Source organism: Bacillus rossius, chromosome 8 (assembly GCF_032445375.1).
Source record: "Bacillus rossius redtenbacheri isolate Brsri chromosome 8, Brsri_v3, whole genome shotgun sequence".
In the NCBI taxonomy this organism is placed as follows: Eukaryota; Metazoa; Arthropoda; class Insecta; order Phasmatodea; family Bacillidae; genus Bacillus; species Bacillus rossius.
Window position 1 is genome coordinate 24,703,714 of NC_086336.1, and position 14,514 is coordinate 24,718,227.

The window sequence follows — 14,514 nt, forward strand, 5'->3', positions numbered from 1 at the left end:
AGCGACCAGCCATCCTATCTTATTTTAACTCAATAACGTTCATTGTTTAAGAGAGTCTTTATTTTAAGAACTAATTTTATAACCGTAAATTAATTATACTGTTCCTGAGCTTACTTTTACTATCCATAATTTATTTGTGTTAACGCTTAATAGGCCCCTTCTTCAGAATTCTATTTTAAAACGATTTCTCTAGACTCATCAAAAATTAAAAACTTTGTTTTAAATTTTATATGAAAAAATTAGGCTGAAAACAAATTTAAGTATTTTTTTTTTTCGTAACCCTACAAACTATTGCCTGAATATATTTCTTGGTGGACTGATTCATACTGCTGTATTTTTTAAGTGTACTTGGATTTGGTTGCCAAAATAATTAGTGTAACTTCTGCAGTCACAAACATTGTGTCGTTATTTTTACCAGTTACTAAATTCCATTAAATTAAATGAATAAGGAAAGTAGCATTTAAACAAATATTTTAATGTTGGTTAACTTGAATATTTTAACATTAAAAGAGAACGAAATTACATAAAAATTTCATGGACTAACAAATTTCTGAATTCTTGCAACTAGTAAGGTCTGGCGAGTCGAAAACATAATTTAGAGTTGTTATTGTTGTTAAAGTTGGGTTCTACCCGACTTTGACGTATTACTTTTACAGAAAAATAACATCTAATATTGTTTCATAACTCAGGTAGAATTTGATGCTTAGAGTGAAATTTGAATACTAGATTACAATTTTACCTAGAAACTAAAAGATTCAAATAAAAAAATTAAAATAAATTACAAAAATTATGAATTCTTTTTTCATTCTCTTTTCTTCAGACAACTATTTATAAGTATAACTTATATTAAGACGTATTTGAAACCAGTCACATGAAAAAAAAATATTAGTGTCAATTAATTCAATTACGGTATTTGAACTTCGGGAAGACAAAAAATCCACAGCTGTCTTTACACTTCCAAGCCTATTAGGTGACTGATCTCCTCCGCAACAAGCAGAATGTCTTTATGTTCAAATACTATTTCTATTATTTAACTTTTCAATCTCACTGCACATGTCATAAAAATATACAGAATGCTGGTATGTAAATCTTCATACAATTAAAAACAATTAATGACAATTATTCTCATATGATGAAATTATTTCATAACATTTAATGCAAATAATTATTTTTATAAATGTTTGCCAACTTATGGTATATACATAAAGAGTAATTTTAAATATTTTAAGGTAGCAAAAAAATTTTAACGTCATTGTTTTCTTGTCCTATATTTAATTGAATACAGAAATATACATTTAACAAAAAAAAAATCAGATTTAGTTGTTGCTTAAAGAAGGCAACACAAGTATTATGTGATGTAACATCATTAAAAAAAATTGCAAAAGTTCTAACCAAGAAGACACAATTTTCTGTTTATACAAATCAATAATTTATAAACGCCATATTTGTACTTATAATTGGATTCACTTACAACATACAAAAGTGCGTGCATTTTATTAGATTTAAAGGCGTAAAATGCATACGCCGTCCATTTCACACTTCTTTTATTCGTCATGACGGGTGAGCGCCACTTAATGTTTACAAATACAAATACAAATAGGCTTAGTTATTCTTTTATTGTATTGAATTAAACCTTACATATGTAAGAAATTAATTCCTCTTTCGCTAGACGTGATTTTAACTTTATCGTTGGAAGCCTCCGATTTGATTTACTTCGCGGGCAAATTACTTTAAATGTTGTGAGACACACTGTGCTTAGTTTTCGTTTGGCGAAAACAAGGCTTTGAAAATAACGGTTTGCGGTAATGTTTTGTTCAGAAAACATTTGTATGAAAAATTGTGTTTATGTTTTAATATTGTAGTAAGAAGCCACATCGAATATTCTTTTATCAAATATCCGTCTGATAGTTTTACTTTTCTTTTTGGGTATTTCTTCTTCAATATCTTCATTTTTTAACGAGGATGCTTTGATATCTGTATTTATAAATGGACGTAACTGACCTATTTCTAAGCATAGCTTTGTTTTTAAGTGGGTTCTTAAGCCAGTGATATAACGTTGACTTATTTTCAAAAATTGAGAACACATTAGGCCTTCAGATGTATTTAATTAATGCCATTAACCTTTAACATTACTGTCACCAAAATTCTTCTGATGTGGTTTTGAAAGAGCCATACTTTACTAGTACCCGCAATTAAAAATAATAGATTAGGTTTTGTACATGAATTAATGTAATACACCTTACGTGAATAGATAATAAAATAGTTCTAAAAAGTTACCACAATTCAATGGGATTATCTTGAATCAAGGTAAAGGCAGAAATTATTTAAATGAGCGAAAACAAAAATATACTTTACTAACACGACGACGGATTGTTCGTGAAACCACCCATGTTTTTTGCGCGAATCAAATGCCAACTGGCGAGTGAGACGGCGGCGCGGCGGCGCGGCTATGTCCGAGTGCATGCGAGATGCAGAGCGACGGAGCGGCAACGTCGCGCTAGGCGATTCAAAGAGCGGCAAATTTGACTGAATTTTGCGCGATTTGTCAACAAATTCACGATATGGATCCACAAGCCAGTGAGGGATCCCCCAGGCCTTCAGATGATGCTGGATCCCGCGGGATTGCGGGATTACTCTTAGCTGTATTGCAATCCCTAGTCTCAGTGCCTTGCTCCTGTCAAGCTTATACGCCTATAGCGTTACAGTCTTTCATTTACATGTACCTTATTAAGTAATGCGATTGTAGTCTCGTCTTTATTTGCTATCAGCCACGCACACGGAGCTCAGAAGGGAGACGCTAGCCATCAGTGTGTACCTAAATACGTTTTGCTAACTAATCAAACCATCTATCTTTACAATAAATATATTTTTAAGTTTCTCTACTTTTAAGAGCAATGCATATATTTTAAACCATGTTTTGCTATGCATGTTTTATCAATTCTGACTATTACCACATTTCTACAGCTATAATTAAATAAATTTAAATAAAAACTAAATATAAGAAATTGTTCGAATTTTACATTCAGTTTGATATCAGTTATTTGTAGGGACCGGAAAAATTCACGGTTTCAATTGCCTTTAGGATAGACTGCACATTCCCCTGTACGCTCGGGAAAATAACGCAAGTTCATTGGCTGCTGACTTGTAAGTCGTCTCAGCTGGTTTGTCTGTGATTCGATCCTTCTTTGGTTGAGGGTTTATAATTGGTTGAGATTTGTCCAGATGAACAATAAGCCAATAGCAAAATCATCTCAAAGGTATATTTATTTTAATTTTAGCCTATCGCCGAAACAATCGGTGAATTTTTCCGGTCTCTAGTTATTTGTACTGCTTCTATAAAGAAAACATGCTAAATCTGAACCATCCATACAACTTACTTAGTCCCACACCTTTTTCATTAGAAAAATCTGGTCTAAAATTAAAAAATAAAGAATTATACAACTAATTTTATAAAATAAATGTTTTACAAGTAGTCAGTATGTTTATAGTTCCCTTAAGATAAAGTAAATTTCTTAGTTGCTCGTGTCAAAAGTAATATATATTCAGTGTAAGTTTTAGCCGCAGCGTCAGAAAAGCATAGTGTAATATTAGCCTAACAACTTCAAGCGCGCAAGGAAAGAATATATATATACAAACATATACACACACCTAATATGTGTGTGTGCTTGTATGTACATGTGTGTATATATAAAACATTTTCAGCAGTTTGTAGAACAAGAAATGAATAAATGATACATAATACATTCATTTCTTAAAATATAATAAAAATAATATCCATCACATTTATTACTTCCTAGCTTTATCCCACACGGCTTCGCTCTAGTTTAAGTAGATTTTGTCATTCAATTCAGGTTGTCGGTCGACACAGGAAGAAAAACTATTAAATTAAATTAATTAATAATATAATTAACTCATTTCATTCATGTTGTTCAATACGGGTAGAGGTTAAATATTTACAAAAGAAAAAAAAACTACACAATATAAATCAGGGTTAAGTGTTGGAGAAGAAAAGAAATAGCGGAGTTTGTGTTAGTAGAGTCATGGGTTCTGCCTTGTCGCGAATTTAAGATCCCACTCCATATTAAATTTTACCTACAGTTAATTAACATCCCTTATTAACTCCGCTTGTAATCTATATCTTACATAGTATAAACCAAAGTCGCTTCCCGCTGTCAAACTGTCATTATGTATGCTTAGATCTTTAAAACTACGCAACGGATTTTGATGCGTTTTTTTTTAAAGATAGATTGATTCAAGAGAAAGGTTTATATCTATAAAACATGCATAATATAATAGAGAAACACTGATAATTTTAGAGGTTTAGTGATGTTGTGATGAATTGGTAGAAAATCAGCATGGCAACGGTTGTAACATTGTTGATGCTTCATTCGTTTCTATGGCAACGACTATTTCATTGTTAGTGCAGTCCCCATCACCGTTGAAATTTTGCGGGGAATTTAAATATATAAAAATTGCTCTTTTTTTTCCAAATATATATCCTACCGACTTGAAACTTGACAGTAATGTTCCTTATGTTACGCAGGATGACGTTTTCCGAAAATCAGCTCTCAAGGGTGGTTAAGTCCGTGCAACAGTGGTTACTTCGTCTCCATGGCAACGGGCATCGCTTTGATTTCTTTTTCCATTCGAGGCGCTGCAGTGGCGTACCCACAAGGAGGGGCATGTAAAATGAGCGGCGTAAAAGTGTACTGCCTGCAGACTGCCGAAGCGAAGTACGGGTACACCAGTTGACGTTGCGTGCTCGAGAGTCGGGAAACCATCGGTGCTATTCGTTTTCTTTCCGATACATTAAAAAACATTGTAATAAATTAATTTCCATGGTATTTCATTAATTATTACTGTAAATGGGAGATTTGGTCTTCTTTTCCCTGTAGTATAGCCGTGCGAAGTCGGGTTGCGCAGCTAGTATATATATAAATGATGAAATTTCTTCTGCTTTGAGGTGCAATCGCGTAAACACGACTAAAAGTACCGGTATGGAACCATCACCATTCGAAGCGGGATCGCATGTAGGTGGTTCTAGGTTATTATTAATTTTTTGAATTCCGTAGACCCTTTCACCAATTTTTGTTTAGATTTTTAAATTTGATAAGATTTTTCACCAGTAAAAATATATACATACAATTTATGTTATGGAAACGTTTCTCCGTGCTAACGGATTGCTCATAGCAACGAAAAATAACTACACCCAGCGATATATTAGTTAGATTTGCTGTAAAAATTTTCTTTAAGTTTATTAAACTATAATTTATTTTTTGATGAAATATATCCTATGTCCTTTTCTGTACCCCTGACAATGTGTATGCAAAATTTAATCATGATCGGTTGAGTAGTTAAGGCGTGAAAGCGTAACAAACAAACAATCAAAATCAAATTTGCATTTATAATATTAGTAGGATGAATGAATAAAAGTGCTAATTGAACGGAACAGGCCTGTGTTTATTTTTCATAGTCGTTTACCTATATTTGTTTAAGTCATTGACATTTCTTTCAATGAAATTAGATATGTGCCTCCCGAAATCAGATACTAAAATAAAAAAAGTTAATTTAGTTTTGTTTATGAATAGGTTGAACGAATATTTATGCTTGTGTATACGAGCACAGCGACTGCTTGTTGTCGACGGAAATGTTTGCAGGTTTTACTGTATGGCTTGTCATTGTGATGCCTCAGCGGGGCGCCTGAGATCCCGGACTCAAGGTCGTAGCAAATACTGTAGAGGGAGAATACAGGACAGCTGTATACTAATAGCACAGCCGCGCGGGCGAAGAGCGTCAGCGCTGCTACCTAGCGGCTCGGCGTGATAACAGGACCCACGGCAATGCATTCCAAGCCTAAAATGTATTAAATTCAACTCGTCATTGCACCTAAACTAATCAACAGATTCTTTTGAAAAAAATTGTGTTGACCCTCGTATTCTTTGCGGCCATGCAGATGTAAATTTATTTGCTGAAAAGTTTTGTTGCTTTCGATGTAAAAAATAGTTAACAATGAACAGCATATTTTCAAGGAAATTTAAAGTAAAAATTTTCAAAGCATTCTTTTGCTAATCATCGTTCATTTAGGGAATTATCTAATGAATTAATTAAATCATCCAAATTTTTTAGCCACTAAATACTATTGATTTGCTATTGTTTAACAGCCTATTGGTTATAAAAGTTTTTTTTTTATGAATATGTCTGCAATATAATGAGTACATACAGTTGTTCATATAGTGTATAATACGTATATAATAATTATATGTACAGTTAACAGAGATTTGAGCACGATATTATGAAATTAAATAACATGGACATTTAAATAATATTATTAAAGGGAGATGAAAAAATACATAATTTCAGTATGACATAAATATGTAGAAGTACATAGCGTTTGACACAATGTAAATAAACAATATAATCCTTAAATTAGAACTTACAATTGCACCATCTTAAGCTACCATAAATATTAAATATGTATTAATACCTCGTTACTTTAAAATAATAATATTTAAATAAATGCATTATTACAATGGTACCAGAGCTAGAACAAGTTCTACAAGATTCACTTCCATTGTAAATGAAAAATGCAAATAATATACAAGAGACGAATATGCTTATAAAGTTTTATCCAGCTGTACCTAAATAGGTAGCAAAAAGTTTATTTTACCCCGATCATACCTTATAACCACTGCTATGCTAGATATTCCATACAATTTACATGTGCATGACTTTTTTTGCTTTTTTTTCTTTACTCCGGGTTCTCCCACATTCATCGTTTACACCTTTTATAAAACAATTGATTATGACATTAAAATATTTGTTAACAAAAATTTTGAAGCATTCGTCACACATTTCGATTTCAGTGGGTTTCTCAATCAACCTAATCATTTTTAATTTGACATTCCTGCAAGAAATATTCAAAATATTTACAAAACGTTCATCAAAAATCGCACATATTCTTGTCGACAACAACTGAATAGGCTTTTTAGGGTACAAAAATTTTGTATAATCATACTGTTTCATAGCTATTTGTGCGCTGCACTGATGCGGGAAGTGGGAAATATTACAACTCACGATAGTATGTTTTTCTAATAGAAATATTTTGACTTGGGGAAAATTGTTACGTTATATAAGGCAATAGAATTTTTTAAAAAAATATTTAATAATAATTCCTTTCAATTCTGACGGTTACTCTTTGTACTTCAGCGAGTTTAGTTTCAGAGGTTTTCGTATGGCGCGGCCGTGGTCGCGGCAGCTAGGGGTAGTCATCACGCCGAGCCGCGAGAGCGCAGCACCGTCGGTTTCTCGCGAAAACGAGCGAGCTGTCCTGTATTCTCCCTCTACAGTCAAGGTCATTAGATACCAGGTCGTCTCAACAGAAGAAAAACGAGTTTGGTCGTTCGGGTGTTTCCGTGATATGACGTATTCGCTAGACCTTCAAAGTAAACAAAACTGTGAAATTGCGTGCTTGTTTTGATTTTGTTTTCGTGCTGTTGTTTAGTAATGTAAAAATGCCTGCTGTTGAGAAGAAATTGGTTGCTTCATTTGTAAGAATAAGGACTTTTTTAAGATTGAATAATCTCAATCAACAGCTAAGTAAAAAACGTGTTGGAAGAAGCAGCAACAAAGTGTGGAAGAAAATGAAAAAAATTGTAACATAAATAGTAGGCTTATAGATTTTTTAAGGAAGTGTCATTTAATTTAGATTTAGCAAAAAAAAATTGTGGGGTGTGTTTGGAGTGATAGTAATCTTTTGTATTTCATATGAAATAATTTACATATAACTTGCAGTCATGGATAATTTCAGAATGTGTGTTTGCTACAGAATTGTTTAACAAAAACTTATGACTTCGCAAGATAGAACTTCTAAAACTGTTTGACAGGACTAAATGTTATTGGATGTATTATGTTTGTAGGAAAACAATAAGGCTCCTGATATTGCTCGTCGTTCATTGAATAAAAGCATGTTTGATGTGAACCACACCTAATGAACTTCATTTTCTGGTATAATGAATTTGTAATTGCTTTGTTTATCTTTAAATAGCAAACATTCCATAGCTTTTCAGATCACTCATTCTTTCATTATATTGTTTTGTTTCTCGGGTTTTTCACTAAATTGAAACTAAATAAATAACTCTGGACATATTGCAAAGAGTTGTCCCTTGTTACGTTCTCAAGTAATTGTCTATGTTCTTATTATTTATTATATTTACATATTCGTGCATTTTATAATGCAAGTGCACCCATGTGATATTTCGAAGGGGGGGGGGGGGGGGAAGTGAGATCTGGAGGTATATGGTGTTTTAAATATTTTGGAAGACAAATGGTGAATTGTAAGTAGGTACATATATTTAAAATCTTCTACGTGAAAATATTTCAGTGTTGGACGACTTATACGTAACTACATTTTTGTCTTTCTCTGTCATGGGAAAGGGGGGGGGGGGGGTGCTTTGCCCCAGGTATGGGTGCCCATGGTTACCAGTAATAATCTAGTGATGTGGTAAAATATGTCTTGTTAGCTCCAAATGAAGTATTTAGGGAGTCATGCTTAACTTTACCTCAATTTATAACATTTATTTGTCTACCACACACCAAAATTTATACTAAGCCTTATCATCATCATCATCATCATCATCATCATCATCATCATCATCCACTGTTTCCAGCCTGTGGCTGGGTCAGCCAAGTGGGGCTTGTGACTTTGTCCATTTAACAATCACATTAAAGTGTGATGATATTGAAAGCCTTGCAGTTTATATTTTATTCGTACAAATATATAGTTATGTATGTGTGTGTGTATGTATATATATACATACACACACATACATACATATGCCATATAAATTTCAGAGATAAAGAAAATATGGTATTAATTTTCATGGCTAGCTGCCACACTAATTCTTTTGATCCAGGATTTTGTGCGAAATGACTTTTATAAAAAAAAACTAATGGCAACAGTATAATAAATAAATTTAACATTTAATCGAGGTGGTATTAACCAAAATGTAAATAATGTTATATCATTTACATAAATATCTTGGTAACAAAATTTCTTTATGTACATATTTCATTAAGGAGACTTCACGCTAAACCATTTGAAACTTCGCAAATATGTAAAATTGCAGAAAAAAATATTAAATTACTTTTTATGTAAATTATTGTAATAAATGATCAGCTACAAGTTGGGAAAACAATTCCTACACATTTGCATTGAAAAAAACAATTAAAGCAAAATAGTAATGAGATAATGCCTGTAGTAAAAAATAAAGTTTTGTGTATTTTTATCAGCTTTTTATTTATCTTTCAAATATGTGTTCATTATAAAACATATTTGAAGTGCCTATTTATGTTGATGAAATATTTAGAGAGAAAAAATCATGTCAATTGATGTAGTTTGTATGACAGAACATAGTGACTAATTGTATTTGTTTTATAGCTTCTTACTTACCACAATTTATAATAGGCATAAGTAAATGTAGATTATTATGGATTACCTATATATTTTGTTAAATACTGAATTTTGATGTAATGAATTATGTTCTGGGATCAGATTTGGAGTGTTGAAATATTTCTGATGAATTATTTCAGAAAAATTACCTTGTTACTGTTTCTAGCAGTAAAGAATTATGATGAGAGTATACAGTTACAGACTGCATCTAATTATATGAAAACAATTTAAGATATGGATAAATGTGTTATGTGCATGAAAAATAATGAATATTTAATAAATTAATGGTGACTTCGAAATGCAAATCATCAATATAATCACGAGTACATTTAGTAATAAATTTAATAGTCACAAAAATAAATATTGTAAGTTTTAAAAGATGTTACACTCCTAGGATATAAACACTTACAATGAAATATTTTTCATAGTAAATAATTATGTTTATTTGGCTCAGTGGTTTGTACGTAGTTATGGATTACAAGTTTCCAGGTTTAAATCCTGTCTCTTAAGAATTATTTTAAGTAGGTACCTACATAAACTTTTACTACATTTTAACACACTAGAGTTATAGAGGATTATATTATTGATGGTTATTTGTTCACCTAATTGTTGTAATTACTATTAGCTTGGTCATTTTTCACTAGGTGGTCTTACAACATTTATATATTTTTTACTTGTAACAAAAAAATTAATCTTACAAACACAATCAAAGAGATTAATTACGAACATGTAAATAAACATTTATATTGATACAAATTAAGTGTATATGTTTGTTTGCATGCTGTTTTTTTTTATTTTATACAAATGTACAATTTTATTCTACACAAATAAAGTTTTGCACATTTAACCTTTGAAACTAGAGGAATGTCACTGTCTACACATTTAAAAAACCTGCCTCTTTTTCTACCTCTTACAGCAGAAGTTTGGCATTTTGTGGTGAAATTTTTTGTAACTTACAGTTCAAAATATGATCACTACTGTGAACATCTGATTACAAAATAAAAAAAACTATTCTCATGCTCCATCTTCTACCAGTAGTTTAATTTTCTGACATATTAAAAAATATATATATTTTTTTATTCTAGTTACTCTCGTTCAAAAAAAATTATGTTTGTCTAAACTGCAAATGATGAATATGTGATACTGTTTCTCATTACCGGCTTAGTACAATTTTACGTTCCAATGTTAAGAGATGAAATAAAATTACCCAGCGATGTATCATGTAATAAAGACTTTGAACAATGGTCTGTGATATTTGTGTTTTAAGCCACATATTTGCGGACCACTTGTTGAAAAGTATCACAAGGTAAGAATAAAGTGTTTCAGTGTTTTAGGCATGTTTTCTTCCAGAAGAAGTGTTCAGGTAAATCAGAAACTGAGTATGCCTTACTGCCTGCACTATGGTGCGTAAGTAGTGGCCTTAGTGGGAAAGGAGCATATTTAGGAATACCAGCTTGGAAACGTGTACCTGCCAAGAATGCCAAAATACCAAAATATTTTTATCATGGTAAATGATCTGGGAGTTTGTTTTGCAATTTTAATTTGAGATTTTATATCAAAATATAATAGTATATGTGGTAATTTTGGAGACTATTAGTTTTTGGTAAATAAGTTGAGTAAGGATTAAAATGAAAGATTTTAAGCAGAGAAATACATATCTTTTAAAGAATTAATGACTTTAAAAAAATAATTGTGTTATTATTGTACACTAATAGATATTTCACTTAGTGCTACCATTTTTCAGAATTACAGATCCTAGTTAATCTAGCAAACCTTTCACATAGTGATCATTTACCTACCATGTTACTCAGGATTTACCATTCTTAAGAATTACAGCTGATGGAAAGGGACATGGTTAATGGTAGGCCAGACAGCTTTAGAGTGCAGTTTAAATTTTTTACTTAAATTAATAATTATAAATGACAGCTCTGTAAGAAAACTTTTTCTATGCAAAATTACTAGCTCACTTAATATGAAATTAATGGTAGGAAGAGGGAGTGGTGACATGGAGTACGTACCACAGGGGAGTGCCATGGGGCCCTTGCTGTTCATAATGAAAGATGTCTGGGAAGCATGATGAGTAGATTAAGATTGTTCGTAGGTGACTGTGATATACAAAACCTTGGGAGGAGTGGCACATCTATAAGATGAAATTAGAGTGTTGGTCAAGGAATAATGGAATGGGGATAAATGTAAACAAAAAATAGATGGTTAGATTCACAAGAAATAGAAACATAGACAAGCAAGTATATTACTGGAATATATTGCAGGAGATTCTGTAAGCAATAGATGATTACAAGTATCTGGGATTAACATTACAGAGAGACCTAGACTGGAAAAAAAAAAAAAAAAAGCGGACGGTGAAGAAGGGAGTAGGGGTCTGGGGTTAACTGCTATGCTAAAGGAGATAAATAAAGTCAATGAAAAGGCATCTTCCATGCTGGTGATAACCAGATATGGAATACGCCACAGGAATTTGGGAGCCGTACCTAGCAATGGACATTTAAGAGTTATAAAGGTACAATGCGATGTAGTGAGATAAGTGACAAATATCGGAGGAGAAACGATGACGGAAGAAGGAAGATTCATAGACCATGAGTGATGATGATGGAGCTTGTGTGGGACACACTGTAAAGGAGGAGAAAGAAAGAATGGTGAAACAGTTTAAGGTAATTAAAGGGAGGGGATTTTGGAAAGCAGAGGGATCACATGTGGAAGATCCACAGGTTAGAATGCAATGGATTAGACAAAATCATATTACTGCACACAAATATGAAATTTGGTAGTTAAAGGGCCATTAAATATTCTTAGAATATTTTTTGGAGGATAGTCATTACCATAAAACTTGTTAATTGTATGACATTCTTAATACACTTACATTAGTTTGTTTACTACTGCAAATGAACATAACATGTTGACACTTAAACATCTAGCAAGGAAGCTAAATGTAATATTGAATATAATTACTTATCAATGGTAACAAGCATAAACAAATTAACATTAAATAACACAATATGTGAATATTGCAAGAACAGCACGCATCACAATGTTTACCAACAATCCCAGTTTAGATTTTAAAGTACACATTTGAGCTAATTTACGATTAAATAACTGACAACATAACAAAGATTAAATATATTACTAGCGGAAACACGTGATACATTTAAACTGTACATAAATTACATCAGCCTATGTGAATAGGAAAATTTAAGAAAGTGCCATTTAGACACGTGATTAATTTGAATTCCCGCGGCAATATGGTCTAGCATGTACGTCAGACGCGATTGACCAATAACAGTAAAATAGCGGGATGAGATGACCTGGTATCTAATGACCTTGCTCTACAGTATTTGGTCGTAGGGTCTTTGGAGAAGAATACCTGAAATGTGCTGGGGTGCGGTGTGGCAGGAAACCCGTGCGTCACTGAGGAAGGGGAGATAAGTTGCCAAGTGGTGGGGGAACAATTTACGGGCAAACGGATTCTCAAGACAAAGGACAGAATGAAACTTACGCAGATATTCGTGCTGGTTTGTATGAAATATAATTCGAGTATTCACAAACACAAAATATTATAAAAACGCAATACAGTCTCCTTGAGTTCTATGGGGAAATAAATTTTTATTTAGTTTAAGTGTTCCAAGTTACTTCCAAAATTAAACCTTCACATTAAATAATGTTATAAAAATCTACAGTTTTTCACTTTTTACAATCGTATTCTAACACATAAATTTTTTTCACCCGTTCAGATGGTAAAACAACGAGCTTTGAGAGACGCACGTGTACACTTACAAGGGGCCATCCATAAATTGTCACTCGAATCATGATTTTTTTGCCCCCCACCCCCACCCGGGACTTGTCACAGATGGTGTGACGTCACAAATTTTCCAATTTTATATATTGAACTAATTTAATTAAAACAGCAGTTTTAAAATTATTTTTACTCTCATTAAAAATAAGTTTTAAACAAAATAACATTAAATCAAACATTTTTCGCTTACATTTAAAGTTTCGCATTTCAATATTTTATATTTGGACATGTGACATCACGAAGCTTATGACGCCTCCTACCCCTTGTCACACAATGTCACACTTCGTCGACCACCTCCCCTCCTCTTAACTCATGGCGTTATTTAGGGATGGCCCCCAATGAGACCGAGTCTTATCAGTTTCAGACAAGAAACTCAAGAAAAGGTAAATAACAATGTTTTCAAATAACCTTTAAAAATCACACAAGACATCTTGTAATTCTGTCCTCCATATTTAATGTAACGTATTCCGAGAACACTGAAGTTATTTGTATGGAAGCCAACGACTTTATTTTTATTACACGTTTCACGTTTTCACTTATGAAACTACCAAACAGTGAAAGCACATGAAATTTTTTAATGAAATTATAAAGAATTGCTTACTTTGACATAAAAATTAACATTACTTATAGAAATAAGCCAACTGTAAATTGTTTCGACATTTGTATTGTTTCAAGTTGCAGGGTCGGCGATGTTAGCATCTGGCGTATTTTACCTATAAATTGCCGCAGTTTTATTGCACTTGTTGCATGTAGCGTCCTGTGCGTTTGCTTTTCTTGCGAAGTTTATAACATTAGCCTTGTAGTCAACTAGTGAACACCTTAAGGTGTAGCCAAATTATACTTGTTGATTTTATTTAATTTCAGACACCCGTGGTCACTTCTTAAACATAATTTACTACAGTTACATCCAATTGTTAAATTTTCATGTATTTCACACTTCTTCCACGTGAAAAGTGCCACGTATCTACCGCTCAAGCCCGCTCCACAATGTGTAATGGAACTTCAAGAAATTTAGGTTTCAATATGCGTTCGCTGCTTCCACAGTGTGTGAAAACTTAACAAATGGTAATGAAGTGATTGAATTTCACGGTTACGAAAAAAATTAATTAACTGAAAATTGGTTGAGTTACGATAAAATAACCACGGTCATGATTTACACACACACGCCTACACGCACACACACATGTATATAAACATAATTATATAATTAAATATAATTAAAAACAAAGTAATGATTCTGGAGGCAAATTGAAAATAA